This window comes from Canis lupus, chromosome 24 (assembly GCF_048164855.1).
Source record: "Canis lupus baileyi chromosome 24, mCanLup2.hap1, whole genome shotgun sequence".
NCBI lineage: Eukaryota > Metazoa > Chordata > Mammalia > Carnivora > Canidae > Canis > Canis lupus.
The window spans coordinates 8,943,930-8,969,305 of NC_132861.1; the positions used below are offsets into that span (position 1 = coordinate 8,943,930).

Here is a 25,376-nt window from a genome sequence, read left to right on the forward strand (position 1 = left end):
ATAAGGGTTATCTGTTTATAACATCAGTCACTTTCTGGGAGACCAGAGTTAGTCAGCTAATCTGGATCACGTGATTTTACCCAACTATAAGGTTCATTAAAGAGAGACATTCCTCCCACAGGAATAAAGAGGGTTCCTAGATCAAGGGCACACTCAAACCTTATCTGGCCTAGAATCTCTAAGCAAAATCTCAGAATCTATTTATAGAAACATGTAAAGCTAGCATCTCAATTAGATTGTCTCTTTTTTATCTCTAAATACTGTATACAGAGCACATTGTTTGGCACATAGCAGAGGTGGTCAATACTATTTATTGAATACATAACATATGAACAAATGAATGAAAAAACAATATAATCTCCCATTATATATATATATGTTTGGATTTTATGGGATTGTAGAGGCTTTTCTCATTTGAAAACATGTTAATTTGGTTTTTGAAGCTATTATTCAAGCTGAAATTAAGATTAAAAATGAGAATGCACAACATTGGAACTTGGAAACTGGATCTGATATTATGCTACAAGGACAATTTCCTCTTTGTTCCAATGCCTTGTCTCTGGATTTTATTATGTTTCCTACATTTCTGGCATTCCACAGGGGTGCTCACAGGATTCCCGAGGGTTCCCAGCAAGGAATCCAGAATCCATGAGGTCCTTTGGTCCAACTCAACTTCTGAAAAGCTCCTTAGAAGCAAATGTCTTCTGCTTATTTTGAGTTCACTATGCAAATGTATGCTAACATCAGCCAAAGCAAATAGTAGATATTCAATAAACCTTTGTTGAATGGCTAGTAGTGTCTCACATATGTACAGCACATTTTTACTTATCAAAAAACATTAATGTACTTGATGTCATCTGAGCTTTAAATTAATGAGATACACAAGGTTGGTATTCTACTTTATAGATGAAGAAACAGAAATACAGAGAAATGATTTTTCCAGAAAAATGAAAACAGGACAACTAATAAATCTGAATTTCAGATAAACAAAATAATTTTCAGTATAAATTTGGGACTCTGCCCCATTGCCAAAATGCAAAGACTTAATAATACTAAAAGATTATTCATTAGATTTACTAGAAATTCAAATTTGACTAAGCATCTTGTGTTTTCTCTGGCAACACTAGCCCAATATGGTGTGTTAGTGGCAAGGCAAGAGCCAATGATCTCATCATGATTGAATCGTTGAAATGCCAACATTAGTCTATATTTAAACCAAACACAAAATGATAGAAATCAGGAGATGCCTAAGTTGAAATGGTAACAATAAGGGCAATGAAATTTTGTCACAATTTCCAACCGCTTTAGGAAAAAAGCAACTTAGCCTAAAGTAACTATGATATTTCATGAGGCATCTTAAATGTAATGAGAGTTTTAACTCGTCCCGAAGATAAGATGTAGGCAACTGGCAAGCTTGTGTGGCCAGCCCCAGAAGAATGTTATTTAGTGGAAAAACTTAAGAACCCCAGGCAGAGAGATGACAAGTTTTTAGCGTGTGCCTACTCTGATGATGCAGAGATGAACCATAGAGTATGGATCTGCTTTCCCAGAGCAGAAAGCCTAACCCTGTAGAAAGTTTCCCTTAAGGGGCAAAGAAGCCAGAAACATCCCACTTGCCATGTGTCAAACCATAGAAGCAGAAAAGAGCAGCTACTTAGGCTACAGCATTACTTATCCTACAGATGATCCCATGTCTGTCTTCCAAGGTCACATTCCAGAGAGACAGCGGCTGCAGGAAACATGAAAGAGCAGTTTCCCTACAGCCTCTATAAAACAGGAGAGAGTACAAGTAGTCCTGCATTCCACCAAGACTTATAGAGTGTAATGTGGACTGGAAGGGAACATTCCCCGCCTCAACACATATGCATCTACATGAGCCTTTGACATAGAGTAGGCAGATGTGGCCAATTTACGAGAAGGTTCATTCAGGAATGTGTATAAGAAACCCCCAGAAACATTCAAACACACCTTGGGAAGACTTTGCAAGGGTGGGAGGGACTCTGTCAGCACATGAGGGCAAGAGACAATAAAATGTTGGTGTGACCCTGATAGTGCCATTGGCTGAGGAGTCTTGGGTTATACAAGGTAGCTAATTACACTCAGTTGTCAACCACTGGATTCTGGGAAATCACCATGTCCAGTTTCAACTATGACAATACTATGTGGCAGCATACCTCAGCTTCTTTAATTAATGTTATCTTCTTGAGTTTACTTCCGATGGTAAATGATTTAAATACTTTAAAGTTTACTTAAATGGTTATGTTTTAAAATATTTTTTATCATCTCAATATATGTAATTTTTATTCGCCTTTTAAATATATTGGCAGGCTCATTAAAGGACCGGATAAAATATTAAAATTTCCCGAGGTAAGACAACCTCCCAGTTCATGAGAACTATATTGCAACAAGCCCTTTAAAGAGAAATATAATGAGAGGGCCTTGGGAATTAAATGTAACTGATCCTATCCTAGAGTTTGTCTAATGAGACGCTTAGGACTTCATATTTTCTTTTGCCACGGGCACCTCTGCTGGTGATTAAAATGCTTTTTTTGAATACAAGAACAAGTGCAATATAGTTAAGACTTTTCTCAAGAACAGACATTAAAAAAAATAAGCATATCAGAATTGACTTGCTAGTGTTTGTAAAAATTTTATAACAAGGCAAGATTTTGTTAATTCATCCCAAATTTCCATATTATGCAAAAACAAAAAGTTGCTTTTCTCATCTGCAAAGTGAGGCTAATACCTAGATTTGCTAGTCATGGCAATGTGACATCCAGTTTTTTGTTTTTTGTTTGTTTGTTTGTTTTGTTTTTTGCTTATTTATTTCATTTTACTCTATTCCTTTCCATAATGTCTCAAAACATTTCCATGGATAGATTTTCCCTAGCTCGGCTTACACTCAGGTGTACAATAGTCAAAGTCCCAGGAAAATGTACTTTTCCATACTAACACAACTTTTTCTTAATTTTATCTACTACTAAAAAGTGCCTCAATTGAGTTTCCAAATTTTACTCACCCATTCTCCAATTTTCTTTGTCATTTGAAAGCCACAGCTCACATACATTTGTACTTCAGATTTGTCCTACCTTCGGGAACAACATTCCTCTCTCCTGTTCTCCAACAGCCACAACCTCTCAGAAGCTCCTCTACCTTTTGTAATCTACCCATATGATGTCATACCCCTGCCCCTCCCCATCATTCCAATTACCTCCTCAGATTTTCTACCTCCTCAGACTTTCCTATGGCAAATGACTCACTAAGTTCACTTTAGCAGAGGTCAACCATTCTCTTCTGCAACCAGCATATATATAAAAAATCAATAGCATTGCACCAAATAAAAACCAAAAGTAGTATTAAAATACAAATGTGGATCCATATACGGATGCAAGGTTCCTATAGTAACTTGAAGTAAATTGTGATAAGTAAAAGATGAATGCTGTAATCCCTGGAGTGAGCACCAAAATTAATGAAAAGAAATACCTAAAAAGCCAAAGGCACTAAAACATTTCATTGACAGAAAAGAAAACAGAAAAGGAAGAACGGAGGAACCAAAAATAAAGGCAAGTTAAAATTAAATAACAGAATGAAAGACCTAAATCCAATTGTAAATTAATTACATTGAATGTAATTGACTTATCACTGATCAAAAGGTAGAGCATTTGAGATTACCTAAAAAGCAACACCTAGCAATATGCTATCATATAAGCATTTAAAATACAAAGACAAAATAGGTTGAAAATAAAACAATGGAAAAGACATCACGTGCAGTGAGCATAAGAAAGATGGAGAGACACGATTAATATGAGACAAGATAGACTTTAAGACAAGGAAACTTCCAGAGACAGGAAAAAGTTAAGATAGAACAATCATAAATGTATAGCACCTAATAAAAGGGTTCCATAATACATAAAGCAAAAACTCTAGACTGAAATAGATAACAATTAGAACCAAGGCTTTCTCAACAAATTGATAGAACAGGTAGACAGAAAGTCAGTAATAATATAGAAAGCTTGAACAAAATCACCAACCACCTTGATCAAATTGAGATTTACTGATGCTCCACCCAACAATAGCAGGACTTTCAAGGGCACATGGGACATTCACTTGTATAGACCTTATATGTCAGGTTAAAAAATATTCTCAATAAATGTAAAAGGATTGAACTCATACAGCATGTGTTTTCTGACCCGTAGCAGAGTAGAATTACAGCTCAGTAACAAAAATATATCTGGAATATACCCAAATACATGTAAATCTATACCTCCATGGACACACTGACTCCTCTTCTGTGTACCTTTTCCTTTTCTGACTATGTGAAATCTCTATCTATCTCTCACATGTAAGGACCTTTATGATTGCATTTACAGATATTTAAAAGAAAAGAAAAATACGGGCCCAAGGTAGAATGACTTGCTTCCAGGATAACAAACGAAGTCTTAATTGCAGTTTCAACCTCTCCCAGGATGGAATTTTAAACCAATCAGTCTGGAATTTTCTGGTCAGCACTAGTGAGGTAATCTGCTTGATAAAACCCCCTGCCATCCCCTAAAGGAGGGTAACCTAGCCTGAAATAATCCTGTCTTTTCTTTTGCTAATAACTTTCTAGTCTTTGACTAATCCCCCAACCCGACCCCTGGCCCCATCTATTTTATACCATTCTTCCAGCTCTTGTCTATTTACCAGAAGAGATGCTGCTCTGATTTGTGAGTCTTTGAATAAAGCCAATTAGATCTTCAAATTTATTCAGCTGAATTTTTGTTCTTTAACACAAACAATTTTGATAATCCAAGATTCTTTCCCCATGTCAAGAAACTTAATCATTTTGACAAAATTCTTTTTCTATATAAAGTGACATTCAGAGATTCTGGGGATTAGGACATGGATGTATTTTGGGGGGCATTGTTTAGCTTATTTTCCACCACACCACATTTTCCACATGTTTTTATTAGCCTGAATTACTGATACCAAAAACATTTGAAAATATCAAAAGAAAACAATATCACTTCACCATGAATACAGATACAAAAGATATATATGCTTAAAATATATTCGCAAATCTAATTCTGCAATATATACAAAGAATAATACATTAAATTCTGGAATGTGAGATTGGTTTAAAACAAAATTATTTAAAAATAATTCACTATATTAATACAGTAAAGTGGGAAACTCCTATGATCATCTCCATAGACACAGAAAGTGTATTTGACAAAATTAAACACCCATTCATGACAAAAACTCTGAGCACACCAGAAATTGAAAGAAATTTTCATAACCTGATAAAAAGGACTTATGAAACTGCTACAACTGAAATCATTCCTATAGGTGAAAGACCGAAAGACCAGTCACAAAGCAGAGATGTCTGCCCTCCACCCTCCCCCACCCTACCCCCCAACCTCCCCACCACTACTCTCACCCACACACTACAGTAGGTGGCTGATGTTAGCCTCCTGTGACCCTCTCAAATGACCTCAAGGAGAAACCAAAAAACGAACCAGAAAACCAGTTGAATGGAGGCATGCAGGAAATATTTTTAAATAATCAGATATGATAGACACAATGTATTTAGGTGACCTAAGGGTATTTCATATGTCTACATGGAAATCAGTAAGCCTTAATTTTTACAACCAAATAAATTATACCTTGTGATGTGCAATGACATCCTGGAGAACTGCTTGCAAGCACGTACACTCCTTTCCCTTTCTTCATATAATCACTGGTAAACTGATAAGCTTCGGAAGCAGTTCTATCAGAGCCATCTGATATATTGTCTCCTCAGTATGACAGCAAATAAAGCAATTGTCTGCCTATTTCGAGATAGGCCTTAGTCTTAGTCGACACCTTAGTCGGCACCTCTACTTCTATTCTATCATTTACTAGAGATCCTAATGCAATAGGCAAGAAAAGTAAGCAAAGACATGCAGTTTGGAAAGGAGGAAATCAACCATCTATATTTTTGGATAATCAAACCATGAATCTTTAATACCTCAAAGAATCCACATAAATGCTCCTAGAACTAGTAGGCGAATTTAGTAAGGCCGCAGGCATCAAGGTCAGCATACAAAAATCAATTCCATCGCTATATACTAACAACAAAATTTCATTTCAGAAAATGAAATTGAGAAAAAAAAACAGTTATGTTTATAACATTAAAAATAAAAATACTTAGGAATAAATTTGATTAAATGTATGCAATATCTTTATATTGGAAACTACAAAACATTACAGAGAGAAATTAAAGAAGACCTAAATAAATGGGTAAATACACCATGTTTGTGCATCAGAAGATTCAATCTTGTTGAAGATGTTGTATCTCCTCAAGTTATTCTACAGATTCATTGCAATCTCAATCAAAATCCCAGCAGACTTCTTATAGAAATTTCCAAGCTGATTGGCAAACATATTTGGAGGTGCAAAGGACCTAGAATAACCAAAATATTTTGAAAAAGAAAAATTAGAAGACTTAACACTATCTGATTTCAAACTTACTGTAAAGCTGTATTACCCAATACAACATGGTATTGGCATTGGATACGTATAAGGATCAATAGAAGTAGATAGAGAATCCAGAAATAGACCCATACTTATATGGTCCGTTGGGGTTTTTTGTTTGTTTTTTTTACACAGATGTCACGATAACTGAATACGGAAGGGATTATTTATTTATTTATTTATTTATTTATTTATTTATAGATTTTATTTATTTATTCATGAGAGACACAGAAAGAAAGAGGCAAAGACATAAGCAAAGAGAGAAGCAAGCTCCATCAGGGAGCCCGATGTGGAACTTGATCCCAGGTCTCCAGGATCACATCCTGAGGCAAAGGCAGATGCTCAACTGCTGAACCACCGAGATGTCCACTTTATTTATTTATTTTTTAAGATTTTATTTATTTATTCATGAGACACACAGAGAGAGAGAGAGAGAGACAGGGAGAGGGAAAAGCAGGCTGCCTGCGGGGACTCCGATGTGAGACTGGATCCCAGGACCTGCGGATCATGCCCTGAGCTGAAGGCAGCCGCTCAGCCACGGAGCCACCCAGGTGCCCCAGGATCATCTTTATAACATATGGTACTGGAGCAGTTTGATATCCTTATGGAGAAAAAGACCCTTTACTTCACATCATACATAAAAATTAATTTGAACTGGATCATAAACCTAAATGTGAAAACTAAAATAGGAGAGGATCTTTGTTAGCTTGAGATAAGCCAAGAGTACTTAGATAGGACATACACGCAAAAATACAAACCATAAAAGAAAAATTTGATACGGTGGACTTCGTCAAAAACTTAGGCTTCTGGAAAGATACCCTTAAGAAAATGAATATGCATTTTGTGAAATGGGAGAGAACTTTTGTAAAACATATATCTGACCAAGGACCTGAACCCAGAATATCTCAAGAACTCTACAGCATGATAATAAGACAAACCAGTTAGTTTTAAAATGGACAAAAGATTGGACACTTCGCAAAAGGAAATATGCTAATGACCAATGAGTATACGAAAAGATGCTTGGTACATGAGTTATCAAAGAAATGAAAAATCAAAACCACAATGAGATGTCCCCATCCACACACTAAAACAGCTAAAATGAAAAGAAATGACAATACCAGGTACTGGTGAGGAGTAAAAGCAACTATAAATCTCATGCATTATTAGTGGAAATACAAAATGGTATAGCCATTTTGGAAGATGGTACTTTCTTATCAAATTAAATATGCCATTATCACCTATCGATTCCAGTCCTAAATATTTACCCAAGAGAAATTAAACCATATGCATATGTATACACATCAGATATGAATGTTCATAGCAACATTCTACAAATGGAAACGAACAAGGGGTGGTGGAAAGGGAGGTGGTCGGGGGGTGGAGGTGACTGGATGACCGGGCACTGAGGGAGGCACTTGATGGGATGAGCACTGGGTGTTATGCTGTATGTTGGCAAATTGCACTCCAATTAAAAAAAAAAAAAAAAAAAGGAAATACTCCAAATGTCCATCAATTGGTACATGGAATTCTAGTCAGCAAAAGAAAAAAAACTAATATACACACAAAATGGATAAATCTCAAAAACATTATGCAAAGAGAAATAAGCAAGGCACAAAAGATTATAGTACATGATTCTATTTTTATGTAATTCTAGAAAAGGCAAAAATGTTAATGATAGGAAGTAAATCAGTGATAGCCTGAGTCCAGCAATGGAGGAGTCAGGGACTGACTCCAAAGAAGCACAAAGAAAGTTTGGCGAATGGCAATAGAAATGTTCCAGATCTTGATTGTGGTGACGATTACATGAATATACAGTTGCCAGGACTCCCCAAACCATACACTTAAAATGAATGAATTTTATTGTATATAAATTAAACCTCAATAAACCTACTTTTTATATATATAATACACATATATACACATTATATATATGTGTGTGTGTATATATATATATGTATGAACATAAAGACAAACCTGGTTTACTAATAATAGTGGTTATCATTCATTAAATGTATGTTCTGTGATAGATACATTATATGTGTTATCTGTAACCTTACAACCTTCCAAGGTAGATATTAAACCTACTGTCCTTGTTCAGGCTGCCCTATCAAAACACCATTGATTGGATGGCTTAAACAACAAACATTTATTTCTCATAGTTCTGGAGGCTGAGAGGTCCAAAATCAAGGCACAGCAGATGTGGTACCCGTTGAGGATCAGCTTCCCGGTCCACAGATAGCAGCCTTCCTACCATGTCCTCAGATTGGGGAGGGGAGGGGGGATGGGAGTTCTCTGTAGTCTCTTTTATAAAAGCAGAAATACCATTCATGAAGGACTATGTTTTAAGTGCCCCATCTCCAAATATTATCCCATTGAGGAGTAGAGTTGCAACATACAAATTTGATGGGGGGTGGGAGGGTGGTGGTGGAGTAAAACATTCAATCCATAGCATCTACTTTCCAGTAGATGGAAAAATAAACTGAGCAGGGGACAAGTTCAGTGACTTCTACATGGTCACATAGTGGCTGAGCCGGTATTCACATGCAGATTGTTCTATCTGATTCTAAAGCCCCTGTTCCACTAGTCAGACCACTATCTGCCCTTATTTAGGGAAGCCGGAGGTGGCAACGGGGCAGTCACTGGGTAGCTGCAGGCCAGTGGCCCAAAGACATACTTTGCAGTCAGAACATGAAGAGTCTTTATCTGCCAGCCCAGCTCACTGAAACCCAGTCATAGTGACTGAGACTCCAGAGAATATTGCTTTTCCTTTGGGCAGTGCATAGGGAACATAAGTGCTTAATCCTTCCTTACTTTACTGTCCACATTCTGCAGCCGATGTATCATCTGTCGTGGAGAAGTTGACAAGAGGAGAATTATAATGCCAGCATCCTGAAACATCCCTGAATTCTTGAAGGGAGAGAGTAGACTACAGCTTTGACACAGGAGCCAGGACTAGAGCTTTGGCGTCGGACACAGAAAGAACATCTTCCCTGCAAGCCGGGGCTCTATGGCTCTCACTGTGATCCCTGACCTAGTATATAATCTTTTGTGTGTGCTGGCAAGAGGGATTCACATTCTGGAACTGAAGTTAGGGAATAGAAAATGCCCATAATCATAGCGACCAGTTGCAGAGTGTTTGCTGTGTGGGTCACACTTCACGTCCATTACCTCATTTGTTCATCACAAACAGTCTTCGAAATTTTATGGATGAACAGAGGCTCAAAAGAATACATTTCCTCAGGTTCCCAGGCTCTTCCACATGGCCAAATGCTTTATGGGAAATTGGCTCCAGGCATAGCCCTACAGAGTGTCACCGTGATTAGTGTAAGGCAATGCTGGCAGCTCCTTTCCTCTCCCAATATATGGCTTGGGCAGGGGCAGTTCTATCAATGGGACATGAGAGGAAGCCAGCTGAAGGTCTTCTAGAAAAAGGTCTTCTTGCTGACACAATCAGAATTTTTCTTTATATATATATATATCTTTTTTAAAATTTAAACTTTAGTTAGTAAACATACAATATTGGTAAATATTAGTTATTAGTATTAATTAGTAAATATTAGTAAACATACAATATTGATTTCTGGAATAGAATTCAATGATTCACCACTTACATACAACATCCAGTGTTCATCACAGTAAGTGCCCTCCTTAAAACCCATCATCCCTCTAGCCTATCCCCCACCCACCTCCCTCTATGAATCCTCAGGTTTTCTATTTTTAATAGTCTCTTAGGGTTTTTTTTCCCTTTTGCCCCTTCCCATATGTTCATCTGTTTTCTTTCTTAAATTCCATATATGAGTGAGATATATTTGTCTTTCTCTGACTTATTTCATTTAGCATTATACCCTCTAGCTCTATCCATGTCACTGCAAATGGCAAGATTTTTTTTTTTTTTTTGAGAAAGAGAGAGAGTGCATGCTTGTGTGACCAGGGAGGAGGAGGGGCAAAGGGAGAAAGAGAAAGAGAATCTTAAGCAGGCTCCATGCCCAGTGTGGAGCCCACAACCCTGAGATCATGGTCTGAGCCAAAATCAAGAGTTGTATACCTAATTGACTGAACCACCCAGGTACCCTAAGATTTCTCTCCTTTTTGATGGCTAAGTAATATTCCATTGTATATAAATGCCACATATTCTTTATCCATTCATCAGCCAATGGATATTTGGACTTTCTCCATAGTTTGGCTATTGTTGATAATGCTGCTATAAACATCAGGGTGCATGTAGTCCTTTGAATCTGTATTTTTGTATCCTTTGGTAAATACCTAGTAGTGCAGTTGCTGGATTATAGGGTAGGTCTACTTTTTTTTTTTTTTTTTTTTTTTTAGAGAGAGAGAGAGTGTGTGTGTGTGAGCAGGAGTGGTGGGATATAGGAGAGGGGCAGAAGGAGAGGGAGAGAGAAAATCTTAAGCAGGATCCATGCCCAGGGCTGAATCTGACATGGGGCTCCATTTCATAACTTTTTTTTTTTTAAGAGAGGGTAGTTCTATTTTTACCTTTTTGAGAAACCTCCATACTGTTTTCTAGAGTGGCTGCACCAGTCCATTTTGCATTCCTACCAACATTTTGCATTCCTCTCCACATCCCCACCAACACCTGTTGTTTTCTGTGTTACTAATTTTAGCCATTCTGACAGATGTGAGGTGGTATCTCATCGTGGTTTTGATTTGCATTTCCCTGATGATGCATGATATTGACCATCCTTTCATGCGTCTGTTAGACATCTGGATGTCCTCAGAAAAGTGATGCAATCAGAACTTGAAAAATTTTTTTCTTCCACCAGACATTGTCGTGTCTCCATTCCACATCTGGATCCATGACAGCCATCTTGGCAAACTGAGGATGGCAGAGCAGTACAGAAGGATGGAATGAGAATAGTGGGATCCTGAAGATGCTTTTGAGTATCTGAATAATAAGCCTAAAACTAGTCATATAATTTAAAAGCAGTGAATCTACATTTTTCTGTTACTTGCAGCCAAAAGCACTGTATCTGTTTCTGTCCTTTATTTCTGTATTTTGAGAAGCACCTAATAAAAATATGCTTCAGACAGTCTGGCCTGGCTTTGTTTTGTTGAACCCACTTGGGCTGCACAGGATTCTGGACTAATGGTTTGTAGTATAACTGACCCAGTTGGTACTTTTCCTGGTCTCTCTAACATTCTGGAGTTTTGCCAAACTGCTTAGGGAAAGGAATCCAACACTGTGAGCCAAGGCAGCTTTTTGCTAGTAATTTTCTTCCTTCTCTGCACTTCAAGTTTTGGGGTCCTCTTTCCACATGCCCATCTCCACACACCCTAGTCCACTGTCCTATTGCTCTCAACAATTATCAACTAATCACTGTTTGAGTGAGTGAACTGATGAGTAATATCAGATGTTAGATATCCCAGAGATTTTTTTAAATTTTATTTTAAAAGTAATATCCAGGGTCTCCTGGCTGGCTCAGTAGGAAGAGCACACTATTCTTTATCTTGGGGTTGTTAGTTCAAGCCCCACATTGGGTGTAGAGATTACTTAAAAATAAAATCTTTTAAAAAAGTAATATTCAACATTGGGGGTTGGGGGGAGATGTCTGAATCCAAAAGAATCAAGCCATTCTAACTGGGGGAGTGCCCTCAGGCTCTCTAAGGCACAACCAAGGAAAACTTCCACACAGGTCCAACTCCCTATGCCTCCCCCTCATCTTCCACTTCTAAAGGCCTCTGGATAACCCCATTCTGTTACTCCACTTTATTTTGCTTTCTTCTTACTCAGCTACTTTCTTGGTGCTGACAGCCCTGCCCCCTGAGAGTAGCATCTTTTTCAGTTTTGCATCACACTAAACCTTGACTTCCACTTTCATCCAGACTCCCACCTTACTTTACTTCTGCCAGCACCCACTATCTCCTGCCTTTCACAGTCCTGATAAAAAATAATACACCTTTGAAGGTAGCCTCTAGGGTAACGTCCTAATAATATTGGCCCAAATCTCCTAAGACCTCCTTGTCTAATTCAAGCAAAACTGGTACTGTAGCTGCAAGCTACCTCTAGACAACCAGGCTCTATTAGCCTCAAAGAAAAAGATCTCGGCTGGTGCAATTTGCCTCATTTGGATTTTGTTCCCATGGCACAGCCCCAAAGGCACCAGGCATTCTAGTTTAGCTAAATGTAGCTAATGGAATTTTTCAGTGCTGTTTGCCTACTGTTGAAGAGACCAATTTAGGTGCACACAGAACCCTAGAAGTGGGGATGCCTAGGTGGCTCATTGGTTGAGTGTCTGTCTTTGGCTTGGGGTGTGATCCTGGGGTCTTGGGATCAAGTCTCACATCGGGCTCTGCACAAGGAGCCTGCTTCTCCCTCTGCCTGTGTCTCTGCCTCATTCTGTGTGTCTCTCATGAATAAATAAATAAAATCTTAAAAAAAAACAAAACCCACCACCTAGAAGTGACCCTGCCCCTAGTCACTCTCTACCATGCCTCTGCTTAATTTCCTTTAACTGTAGGTCACTGTGGCAGAGACTTCTCTCATACTTCCTAAGCAATAGAAATCTGATCTGATTTGACAAGTCAAGATTCCCAGCTAAAAGACTACATTGCTGGGGTGCCCTAGCTAATACGTTCATGTCACCCTGTTTTGCCCTATTATAGTCTGGGTTCCCAAGAAAGCAGAGCCTGAGACAAAGTGGATGTGTCGCTAATTTTTTAGGAAATGCACTCCTAGGGAAGGAGCGGTAAGGGACATGATGTAGGGAAGGAGAGAGAGCCGATATGAAGATGTGTTATGAAGCTGGGCATTGCTGGGCATCAAACACAACTGATCGCTCAATTTCATGAGGCCTATTCCTTTGCCCCAGGTCAGATGGAACCCCACTCCTAGGTGGGGATGGGGAAGCCTTGCAAGGAAAGCTACAGAGCGTAGCCAGGCGGCAAGGTCACACTGTGACGAGTCTATGCAGAGTTGATCCAGTAGCTGAGGACCATGGAGACAGGTGAGACCAGGAGTCTCCTGGAATGTGGTCAGTTCTGGGTGTTAACTTCTGGAAAGGTTTCTTGAAAGATACCCAGACCCTCTTCTTCCCGCCTCTTCCCTGGAATGGAGACACAATGGCTATTGAAGCTCCTTCCACCTTACACCATGAGGCAAGGTTGAGGATGAAAGCCACATGCCAAATGTGAAAGAGCACAAAGTCACAAGGATCCTGGGTTCTTGATGATTCACAGAGCTGCTGTGCATGTGTTAATGTTCATCATCCTCCTACGACAGAGGGAAATAACCCAATCTGCTTAAGTTGCTACTGTCAGGTCTCTGTGAAGGCCAGCAAAATGCAATTCCGAAATGATACAATCACTGTCTGAAAGCATCCTTTTTTTTTTCCTGTGGACAAATGAAATGATACAAGTCCTCTAATAAAGGCAAATATGAAATCATAAACATGAGCTTCTATTTAAGAGGAGAGCTTTAATTAAAGGGAACCTATGGAGCAAATCACTAGAGCTTAAAGGGCTTTTGTTTATTCTGGACGCTGCGCTATAAAATGCCTTGCTCTGTGCTGATAAGGAAGCTGAATTTATGGCCTAGTGAACTAAACAATTAAAAAAAAACTGTTTGCTAACTAATCAGATTGAGGCAAAGGTCTGAAGGAATATAAATTGGTCTCATCCCTGTTTTCCTTCACAAGTCACAGATTTCTTCTGTGCTAGCTAATGCAAAGAGATAACGGCCCTCTTATAAAATTATTCTACTATAAAGCCTATCTTTACCCAATTAAAATGTATACTTTCTGTGTTTATGAAGGATTAGGTTTGTGAAATATGTTTAATAGTGGAAGTCATGAAGCATGGCTAACGTAGGTTTGGGGATAATGTATGAACTTAACGTAATGTTGATTATTTCCAATAGAACTAGCTTAAAATGAACTCACCAATTTTCTTTTCCATTTCTTGCTTTAAATTGAGTCACTTGTTTTCCACTCAAGACACAAATTCTAGTTGAACTCGGTGTTTGGAGGTGACTATTACTATGTGCTGAATGCCTGCTGCAGTTACTTTAACAAGCTTGAATCAAATAGAATAGCTCTTGACAGGTATGAAACCTAAGCTGATGTGATATTTGATCCTTCCATGCTGCTTGAGCTTCCCCCTACAAGAGCCCTCAGCCCTCGCCACTCTCCATGCCTTTAGCAGCTGTCTCCAGCTGCCACCAGGGGTTTTTCTCTCCACTGCTCCACAGCTCTCATTGCTCAGGGCAATCTCCACCAAGCAATTAACATTTCCATGAAGAATGACACCTACTTGCCATCCCTGACATACGTGTGTGTGTGTGTGTGTGTGTGTGTGTGTGTGTGTTTCCAAGTCATTAAACTATAAATTTAAAGAGGATAAGAATACATCTGTCTCACATCAATAAGAATTGTTTCCTGACCTATGAAAAGAGAGCCCTGCTAACTCCATAGTCCTCAGGAACAGGTTTATGGAAATATATTCAGTATATATTCAGAGTTTTCAATCTCCAGTGGCTACTACTGAGCTCTGCAACCCAGTTCATAGACGGTTCTCATTTTAGTGAGAGTTTCCTTCTCTCCTGGGAAAGGCCAGTCTTACCCTTGTGTTGGGCCAATTCCCAGCCCATTCCTGTCCACTGACTCTCAGTCAGAGTCCAAAACTGCCACAATTTACACAATTCCTAACATATTTGTTAACAAGATCATTCAAAGTATAACGTGCTTATGCATATAATAGCCATGTCCAAACATCTTACTTGTCATGTAAAATATTAACCTGAGAAGCTCAGAATCGAAGTTTATCAATAAGGAAACCATTATAATTTTGGATGCAATATCCAAGAAGCTGAGAGGCCCATAATTTTGTCAAAGCAAAGAATTGTCGTTTAAAATATGGGGACAGATTTCATTTGGGGACTGGCTTTCTGGGATCATGCCCCATAGAGTGTAAAATGTCAATAAATGACCAATGTTGTGAGGCCATCCATCATAGAAGTCCCTAAACATCCTGAAGATATGAAATGTTCCTATTGGGCTTCATTGAGCTTCACTCCCTTGTTGTTGCATTTTTAAGTATTCAACATTTGTCAGGGGAGGGGTGGTCTAACTCATGTGTCCTGGGATCTCTTATAAAGATGGACTCTACTAACCTACAGGCATCTAGCCCTGGATTGGATATAGGGTGTTGGGGAGTCTCTTGGAGTTAATTAGCGTATGACTGTCCCCAGCCCCCAACCTACTTCGTGGCAGTAGATATATCTTTTTTCAAGATATTTTTCACATTTTAAAATGAAATATAGGGACACCTGGGTGGTTCAGTGATTGAGCATCTGCCTTTGGCTCAGGTTGTGATCCCGGGGTCCTGGGATTGAGTTCTGCACCAGGCTTCCTGTAGGGAGCCTGCTTCTCCCTCTGCCTGTGTCTCTGCCTCTGTGTGTGTGTCCCTCATGACTAAATAAATAAAGTCTTTTAAAAATAATAATAAGATGAAATATAAATTGAATACAAATCTCAGGTGACCTATTCCAGTTTTAAGTTCTTGTGTGCTGCTCTAACCTGGAAAGAACTGCTTGTCTTTGAAAGCTTGCACTGAGGGGATGATTACCATGTTGGCCAGGATAAACGTGGATAGGGAAGGGTTTTCCCAAGATATGTTATTCTGTTGAGATTATGAGAGTGCACACACATACACACATACACACACATTACATATATGTTTATATATACCAGCACACCCATACACATATTATAAACAGTTATAATACTATGTATGCGTATTTTACATAAGGGACTCTGTGTGAATATTTGAGATTTTTAGAAATGTCTGAATACAGCCTTTTGGCGTTATTTTTAACATTGGAAAGAGGCATTTGACCCGACTTGAGGGTCCGGTTGGCCCTTCAAGGGGAGAAGGAAAACCTCTCCCTGAATAAGAACCACTCCCAAATCTGCAGATGCTGACCATCTAGTCTTCCTGTGGTGGGACCAAAGCCAGCATCCCAGCAAAGCCCACAGGATGAGCCATTGATTCTTCCTTCCCAGCTGCCTGCGGAGACTCCACCCTGCATGGCCCTCAGGACACTTGGAAGTGCAAAGGGGACCTCACAACACCTAACAGGGGGATGGGAAAGAGTCCACTATCCACATCCTTAAAGCTGACAGGGACAAGAGTGTTCCCCTACCACCCTGCCATTCCCCACCCCCACAACTAGAAAGACAAAAAGCTTCAGTAAAACCCATAATACTAGGTAGTGTGCACTAGGTTCTTATGAAAGCCCAGGATATGAGTTGGGGTATCCAGGTCCTCGCTTTGAGGCCTGAAGCCAACCATGTTCTGAAAAAGAATTCTTACTCCCATTAGTCCTTATATTAACCTTAGACCCGACTGCTGGGAAGCTATGTGTTTCTATGCCAAGCTAATTGGCATTTGGCATGTTCTCACTCTTCTAGCCATGGGATGACTCAGCTAATTATTTCTGATCTGGAAGGTACCCGTTGTCGGGGAGGCCAGGGATCCACAGCCCATACCACTTACCCTGGCTTGACTGGAGAAGAGTGAAGGACCTCCTATCCCCTCTGGTGTTGCTGAGATGCTGAGAAATGACGCAGGAGTCACCCCTTCCTTCCCCCAGCAGGAGACAGAGAGAGGTAAACATCACAGTGACCTTTGACTCACTGGGTACCCCTCAGAAGGAAACAGTGCTGCAACATTTATAAATTCTCTTCCTTTCGCAGGAACTGCCTTCGAGTACTCATAATTTATGCATTGTTGTCTTTGCAGACACTTACTTAAATACACTGAGACTGGGAATTAGAGCAGGAGAGGCCACCTCACCTCACCCCACTCCCTTGTCGGCTGAAACCCTGGCTTCCTGCCTTATTTGTTCTTCTCCATAAGAAATTACTCAAGAGGAAGAGTGAATATCAAAACTCCCCCCTTGGGGTGGTTTTAGTACTTTTCAAACTTGACAAATAAAATCGTTAGCAATCCAGGGGAGAGCTTAGCAGTTTTCATGCAACACACTTCACTGATTCATAACAACATTTAGGCTTTACACAGTCCCTGGGACTCTGGAACTGTTTTTAAGCTCTGGGTTGTTGTCATCCCTCAAGGGTCACCTTGCTTTATAAACCAGCAAGTGCCACTGTAGACAGGAAGTGAGTAACAGAAAGAGCTAGTGAGTCAGAAACAGAATTGGGAATGGGGATTTAAAACTCTCGGGCCAGCCCCAGCACAGATTGAGAAGGAAGCGAGTCAGAGTGGTAACTGGGCAGGGGTCTATGTGCATGTGGTTCTTCAGTATTCCTATCATCACTGAGTCCCCAGCAAAACTGTGGTTTTGCCTCTCATATTTCCCCCTGGGAATCAATAAACGCATCCTTTCATTCAACCAACACAAGCTGGGTGCCTCCTCTGCTCCCATTGCTGTGTTAGGGTTGAGGATGTAAGTCTAATGGAAGAGAAAGATAGTCTAATGGAAGAGACAGACGGGAGACACGTGAGGACAAGGCCACAGTGATTCTCAGGTAAGCTCTGTACCTGTAGTCTGTTCACAGCTATGAAAACACAGACTGGAGGAGACTCAGTTCTTCCTTGGGGATAGGAGGGAAAGGCCAGTGAAGATCCTCCAAAGAAGTGACAACTGAACTAATTATGAAAGGTAAGTTAATTGGGTAGAAAAGTGAGGGAAAGGCATGCCTTTGCACACTAAGCAAAGGCAATGTGAGCATTTGAGGCAGGCATGTTGTGCAGGGAGAGCCACTCAGAGGCCAGGAGGGGCTCTGGGGACACAAGACAGTCTCCTAGCATGTGAGTGACAGACAAAGGAGTGAGAATGAAAGAGAAAGAGGGAGGATAATCATAATGCAGAGGGCTGGGAAAAGATCTAGAAGTGAGAAAAAGACATCAAATATAGACTACTCTCTCAAGAAGTTTGGGAAATGGGGTTGGAGATCTTACTAACACACACGTAGCTCAATCCTGATAACTTAACAAAGTAAAAACATCCTTTATCATCTCTTACTATTGAAATAGAATTTAATTTTAGAAGTGCAATTCGTGGAGTAAATTACCAATTTCCATTTTGCAAGAAAATCCATTTCAGAGGATGACCTTGACTCTTACTTTAGGAGGTAAGCCAAGTATGTCCCACAGCTCATTGTTGTCAAAGGAATCTGGGCAAATGATGCATCTGGAAGAGAGAAGAACTGGGCCAGCGTGCCATATTCTCATCAGAATATACTTCACAGACTGGTGTCTTGAGGAGAAAAAAAAATGGTGAACGATGATGTCAGCAGCTAAATTTTGCCATAATTTACAGGAGCTCTCCACAGGCCATTGGACTAATTCAGCTGCTGGAACATACTGGAAATTTCTCCCTGAGGGAGAGACAGAGTAGCTAGCTCAAAACCAGTATGATGTCATAACAATTGCCACCCATCACCCCAGGTGCATAGGGCCTCTAATATACCCAGAGCAAGGGCAAATGAGTAGAAAGTCTTCCATTCTTGCCTGAGGCTTTTCTTCTGTATTCTCTGGCTCATCTTTGGTCCAGAGCTTCCAGCCCCCACCCTCAATTTTTTTCGTATATTTATGAATATACACACATCCTATTTATTTATTTTCCTTTCTCAATTACTTGAAATGGCAACTGCAAAGAGCAAAAATAATCCTACCACTTAAAACACAACTATACAGAACAAAAAGTGAAAACTCCCCTTACAACCCCACCAAGATAATTTATTAAATGATTTATTATTTACTTATCATTTATCTATCCTTTTATTTTTTAATTATTCATGAGAGACACAGAGAGAGAGAGAGAGGCAGAGACATAGGCAGAGGGAGAAGCAGGCTCCATGCAAGAAGGCTGATGTGGGACTCAATCCCAGGGCTCCAGGATCATGCCCTGAGCCAAAGGCAGACACTGTACCACTGAGCCATCCAGGCATCCCTTATTTATCTTAATTTTTCCTTCACAGATATATATCTTTTCTAACAGACAAAAAAAAGAATCATAGTATAAATTGGACTCCAGTTTACTTTCTTATTTAATATATCTGGACAATATTTTAGAAAATGTTGTATATCTTCCTCTTATTCTGGATGACTGCGTAGTATTCCATAGAACAGCTATATTAAGGTGTTCAACCATTAAGTTAACCATGCCTATTTATTCAGTTTGTTTCAATGTTTTGTGGTTACCTACAATGCAGCAAAAGAGTCTCTATCACACCAATAATAATAAAGTGAAAGGGGGGAGAGCATCTGCATTCAGATTCCATCCTGATTACTTTGACCATCATCAGCATTAGGTGTAGGCAGACATCTGTCTTCTTAAGACAATTTCTTCTCTTGGCTTCTGTGATGACACGCTCCTCCTTATTTTCCTCCTACCCAGCCACTACTTCTCAGTTTCTTTTTCATCAATTATTCATTCACAAATATTTGTCACGTGCCTCCCACCAAGCTAGGCACTCTTCAGGGCACTAAGCATATAGTGGTGAATAAACATAGGGTCCCCACTTTCTCAGAGTTTACTATCATAGGGAAGAGATGGCCGTTGAACATGTCATACAATGTAGAACAATAGAAAGTAATAAGGGCTATGAAGAGAACTGAAGCAGATCTTAGGAAAGAGAATTGGGGGTGCTCTTTGGATAGAATGATCAAGAAAGGTCCTTGCAAGGAGGTGGCATTTGAGTAGAGTAGGAATCTGAACAAAGCAGTAGATGGAGTTCTGGGATTCTCTAGGAAAGAGTATTTGCAGATAAATTGAATAGCAAGTACAGTAGCCCAGAGAGGAGCATGCCCACACATTCAGAGCAAGAAGGCTGATGTGGCAGGAGTTTAGTGAGGAAGGTGGGGTGACTAGAGTGGTCTGTCAGATGGGACTCCTCTAGATTGTAGGAGTGAGCCATGTTGATAGCTTGTTCTAAGGCAGTGGAGGCTGGGCAGTGGTAAGGAGTGGTAGAAATCCATAGGTCCTGCTGATGGTTGGGATGTGGAGTGTGAGAGAAAGGAAAGAGTCACTTGGGTCCTTTGCCAGCCCTCCCCCTTCCACTCTCAGGATGTGGAAGGGGCCATGGACCTCTCCTCTTCTCTACCTATATATTTTCTAGAGGTAATCTCATCTTATCTTGGGCTTTACCTACCACCTATAGGCTGACGATGCCAAGATGATATTCACATGCCTTCTTGATAGTTCCATTGGGATACCCAATAATCTACTTCAGATATAGTATACTCAAACAGAACTCTTGATAACACCAGCCCTTATCCCTAAAAGCTCCTCTCCCAGCCTTCTCCATCTTAGTTTGAGAGACTCCAAATGTATAGTAAGAGCACAGGACTCTGGAGCCAGCCTATCTGGGTGGGTCCTGGCTTGGCCACCTGCTGGTTATCTGATCTTAGACAAGTTGCTTAGTGTCTCTGTGATTTAACTATAGAATGGAGAGGCAATAGTGGAACCTACATCTGGGGGTTGTTATGGATTCAATTACTTATTACCTACAAAGTACTTAGCACAGTGTCTGGCACAGGGTAAAGCCTGGTATAATTGTTTTATATTTATGCCACTGCTCCCAGTTGCCCACCCTCTGAAATCATACTGACACATCACTTACTCGAAAAAGAACAGGAACTGGTCTAGGGTCTAGGAGACAGTAGTATCCCAAGACAGTTGCATCAGACATTTAATTATTATTTGGTTAGGTGAGACAGGGCAATGGAAAAAGCATGTTATTCAGAATCAGATAAGAATTGATTCCAAATCTTACTTCTACCACTTCCAAGCTGGGGATACTTGAAAAGTTACTTAACATTTCTAAGTCTCTATATCCTCATATTTAAATAGGAATAATATTACATGTCCCTCAGGGTACTTGTAAACTTTAAATAGAATAATGCATATAAAGTGTCGGCTCAGTGCCAGATAATAGCTATTATTATTAAGGGATTTGGCTTCCTCAGCCCCGAAGTCATCATGTGGCATCAAAGGAATGAAGCAGTTGATAATAAATTCCCCTCTAGCAGATCCATAGGTCATTTGGGAAAACAAAAATGTAAAAGGCTTTTGTGAGACTTCATGCTGCTGGGGAGAGGGTGCAGCCCCAGATCGTGGATCACTGAGCGGAGAGGAGTATCCTCTGATTACAGGCACCATCTCTCAAGGGTCACCTTTGCAATCAACCCAGACCCCAGGGGTAAAGCATGTTGTGAGCCCATTTCCAACTCTGTCTCCAGTTCTCAAGAGCAGAATAAATCCATTAATGTTTAATATTTAAACAAAAACTTTCCATTATTAATCACTTTAAGCCCCAGTGATGATTATTAAAACATAATGGGGGATAAGGTCTTATATTTAAAGCTTGATTTTTAATTGACTGAGATAGAAATCAGAACTAAAAACAACATTGAACCGCCTTGTTTTCTAGAGCTTGTTCTTCCTGCAGGCCAGAGCCCTGGGGAGATGGCCTAGCTCCTCTGAAAAGCTAGGGCTGCCATCCTTCTCAGTAAATTTCCAGTGGCATGCCCTGGATAAGAGAGTACCCTCAGGGAGACCCAGGCTCTGGGTCACAAGGCCATAGCTAGGATAAGAGATCAGTGATGCTACCCACTCCTGGCCCTAATGCCTAACCCCTCAGCCACAAGGCATCTGGCCCAGCCTGAGGAACCCCAGGTACTGGGCATGTAGAAATAAGCTCATATTTTCACTGCTGGCCACTTGTGGGGAATTTCACCACGTGGATTGATTCTCCCTTATTTACTATGACAACTGGGTCCATAGGCATATCCTGCGGCCAAGGAGGAAGGACCCAGAAGGTGAAGGAGAGAAGGCAAGGGGCCTGCACTCTGCTGCTCCTTGTAGGTTGTAGGAGCTTCCAGACAATTGTGCATTAGGAGCTAAGTGGATTAGTCTACTTGGTAAAATGGGCTAGATAGCTATAAGGGGGAATATCCCTTTAATAATGGCAATCAAAAAAGTATAAAATTCCTAGGAATAAATTTAACAAGAGATGTTCAGGGCCTTTGTGGAGAAAACAATAAAATTCTACTGAAGAACACGTGATATTTGAATAAATGGAACAATAAATTTGATTTTTGAACACATCCTCTATATTGTAAGAAAGTAATTCTCCTGAAATCAAACTGCAAATTCAATGTAAATTCCAAGCAAAAAGAAAAAAAAAAAAAAAAATTTACAGGGTTTTTTTCCTTTAATACAGAAAAAAATGATATCAAAGTTCTTCTGAAAGAATAAGCATGAATAAATAGCCAAGCAGAATAATGAGTGAATATTTGTCCTACTAGACATTAAAAAATATGATACAAGTATGGAAACTAAGGTATTATACAATTAATACAAAGCTCAGTAGTACAAAATGCAGAAACAGACTCATAAATTAATGAGAATTTGATACAGGGTAAAAGTGAGTGGGGAAAACTGACCTAGTCATTTAGAAAAATAGGCATTGCTACCACCAAAATAATTTCCAGCTGGAGCAAATATCTAAATGTAAAAAGTATATATTTTAGTCAAAATACTGAGACAAAACATAGGTAATCAATTGGTAATCTTAGTATGCAACTTTCTAGGTGGTCACCTAACACTATATATTGGCATAATAAGGTTTTTTTTTTTTTTTTTTTATGATAGCCACATACAGAGAGAGAGAGAGGCAGAGACACAGGTAGAGGGAGAAGCAGGCTCCATGCACCAGGAGCCCGACGTGGGATTCGATCCCGGGTCTCCAGGATCGCACCCTGGGCCAAAGGCAGGCGCCAAACCGCTGCGCCATCCAGGGATCCCGGCATAATAGGTTTTGATCTAGTATTTCCAATCGTGAGAATTTTTGCCAAGGATCTAATGGGTCAAATTCACAGAGAAGTATGTATAAGGTTCTTCATTTACACACTGTTGATAACTGTGAAAATTTGGAAACAACTTAAATATTGGTTACCTAAATTATGATATATCCTACACAGCCAGTTAAAATAATGACACACAACCATGCTGTTACTGTATTTGCTGACTGTCCCAGGGATTTGTGCTTGCTGACGGCCCCAGCAGTGGTTAAGTGTGTGCCTGTTGCTCCATCCTCACCAACACCAGGGGGTGTCATCTACATGCTTACTCTTTAGAGCTGTTTTTTATCTGCTGAATAGGCACATGCCACTGGCCTCAGCTATGCATGGTTTGCCCTTCAGAGTCCTCTAAATATCCCGCAGAAACAACTGATAGTCTAAAGGAGGGAACCTGAGCATCTGATCTGCAGAGCAGAGATACTTCAGGAGGTCCCCGCATCCCCCAGAATTGCAGCCTTAGTGTTGGTATTGCTGTGAATCATTGACCAATGACAGGATATTGCATCCATTGCAGAAGTTGGTGGTATTTCCATCTTCACCTCCAGAGTGAGCTGTGGAAATTGGTTGAATGCAGGCTGGGGAAACTGAAGCGGCTACATAAATGCTGCAATCGTTAAGCTTTGGAGACTGTAACATTCTGCTTGTGGCCTTGGGGCTGGAAGGCCTGCTGGTGCACCTGGTAAGGACTTCACTGTCATCCAACTACAGTAACTCAAGATTAAGGACGTGTTTGGTTTTGATCTTGTTCATATTGAGATTCAGCTGAGGCCGATTACCCCTAAAATTCCCCAGAGAGAACTGGGAAGTAAGAAGGATCTTCAACACCCTCACGGAGTGCTAGAGACAAGACCCTACAAGGGGAACCGCCACGGGGCAACTCAAGATTCATATGCACTGTTGCCATTGGTTGATAGGTGAAGAGGACAGCTGTTTGTGTACTCTGAACAGATTGTCTGGGGAGGAGACTTAGGTAGCTTCACTTCTCAAAAAGATGACTCGGCTTGGAATACAATTAAGAGTGATCATCTCTGAGAGATTTTTCTTGCTTTTTTTATTTTCTTCTTTAACCTGAGTTGCCCTGGCTCACAAAATAAAGATGGCGCTTCCATAATAAGCGTGGTTTAAGTTACTATTCCAAATCTTTGAAGATTAGTTTTCAAACTGTTCAAAATTGTAAATCTACCAGGGACGTTTCTATAGAATCCTGAGGTTATGGCAGTGTGTAAGGAAGTGGTTATTGGTTACAATGGAAGGAGAGAATGTAAACTACCTATGTTTTAGTCAGGCCATACTAGTCCTGCAAAAATAAAACTCAGGAGTAAATTACTGGTGAATAAAAACACAATTATGATCTCTGTGGCACCTTCCCCCATGCTTTATTTTACATTTTTTTCCCATGTGCACTCAGATAAAACAGTCATGGCATGATGGAAAGACAAACTAAAGCCATCTCTTCAGTTAGGTCCAACAACCTCTTCAGTATTCCAGAAATTCTAACAGAAACCCAATAGTAACTACTAAGACAGGAACTCTGGGAAAGAGTATTGGCTTTAGATTCAGGATCTAGATAAAGAGAAAGTTAAAGATTGATGAGAAAGGTACAAAATCGAGCTATGAGTATCATTTCTAAAACTCAACTTTAAAAGAATCAGTTATTCTTTAAGATTCAATTCCTTTAATACAGACTATCATTTTTTTTATTACTTAAAGAAAATTTGAGATTATGACTCTAAGAGACTTGAACAAAAGGACCCACTTGGCTCTCAATTAAAGCCATATGTCCATCACTTAGTGACAGACTGCCTGAATTGCAGGGCTAAGGAATGGAAAACCCTCTTTAAATCTTCAACCATAAAATTAAAGTTGTCTCACAGCAGAAAGCATCTCATATGTATGCTCAAATGTGCATGTATAATCTGGAATGTGTATATAATTTCCTGATAAAATCTTGTTTCCCCTCATCTCTTTGGCAATGAAATATTTTCTGCTTTTCCATTTTTTATAGTATTCTCTAAATGCCAAACTTTAATAAAATTGTA

The 25,376-nt window shown here is 39.8% G+C and overlaps 3 long non-coding RNA genes across 7 annotated transcripts in view; 1 reads left to right on the plus strand and 2 right to left on the minus strand.

Annotated features, from left to right (window-relative positions):
• The window catches only part of LOC140616409 (uncharacterized), a 72,957-nt gene extending 69,819 nt beyond the window's left edge, over window positions 1-3,138 (minus strand). For both annotated transcript variants that reach the window (XR_012016903.1, XR_012016902.1), the window contains exon 1: window positions 3,020-3,138. This is a non-coding gene — a long non-coding RNA (uncharacterized lncRNA). The remainder of the gene's footprint in view (window positions 1-3,019) is intronic.
• Window positions 3,139-5,418: 2,280 nt separating this feature from the next.
• Window positions 5,419-20,849, minus strand: LOC140615713 (uncharacterized). 3 transcript variants are annotated; one of them, XR_012016188.1, is made up of 4 exons: window positions 20,625-20,849; window positions 18,543-18,677; window positions 17,005-17,091; window positions 13,163-13,843 (listed from the first exon to the last, which is right to left on the minus strand). It is a non-coding gene; the product is annotated as an uncharacterized lncRNA (long non-coding RNA). The 3 variants fall into 3 exon arrangements; XR_012016189.1 differs by lacking the exon at window positions 13,163-13,843 and adding an exon at window positions 5,419-6,424 and having other exon boundaries at window positions 18,543-20,849; XR_012016187.1 differs by lacking the exon at window positions 20,625-20,849 and having other exon boundaries at window positions 18,543-19,476.
• Window positions 16,963-24,688, plus strand: LOC140615712 (uncharacterized). Of its 2 annotated transcripts, none has more exons than XR_012016185.1 (3): window positions 16,963-17,117; window positions 18,016-18,130; window positions 23,129-24,688. It is a non-coding gene; the product is annotated as an uncharacterized lncRNA (long non-coding RNA). The 2 variants fall into 2 exon arrangements; XR_012016186.1 differs by having other exon boundaries at window positions 23,852-24,688.
• Window positions 24,689-25,376: the final 688 nt, after the last annotated feature.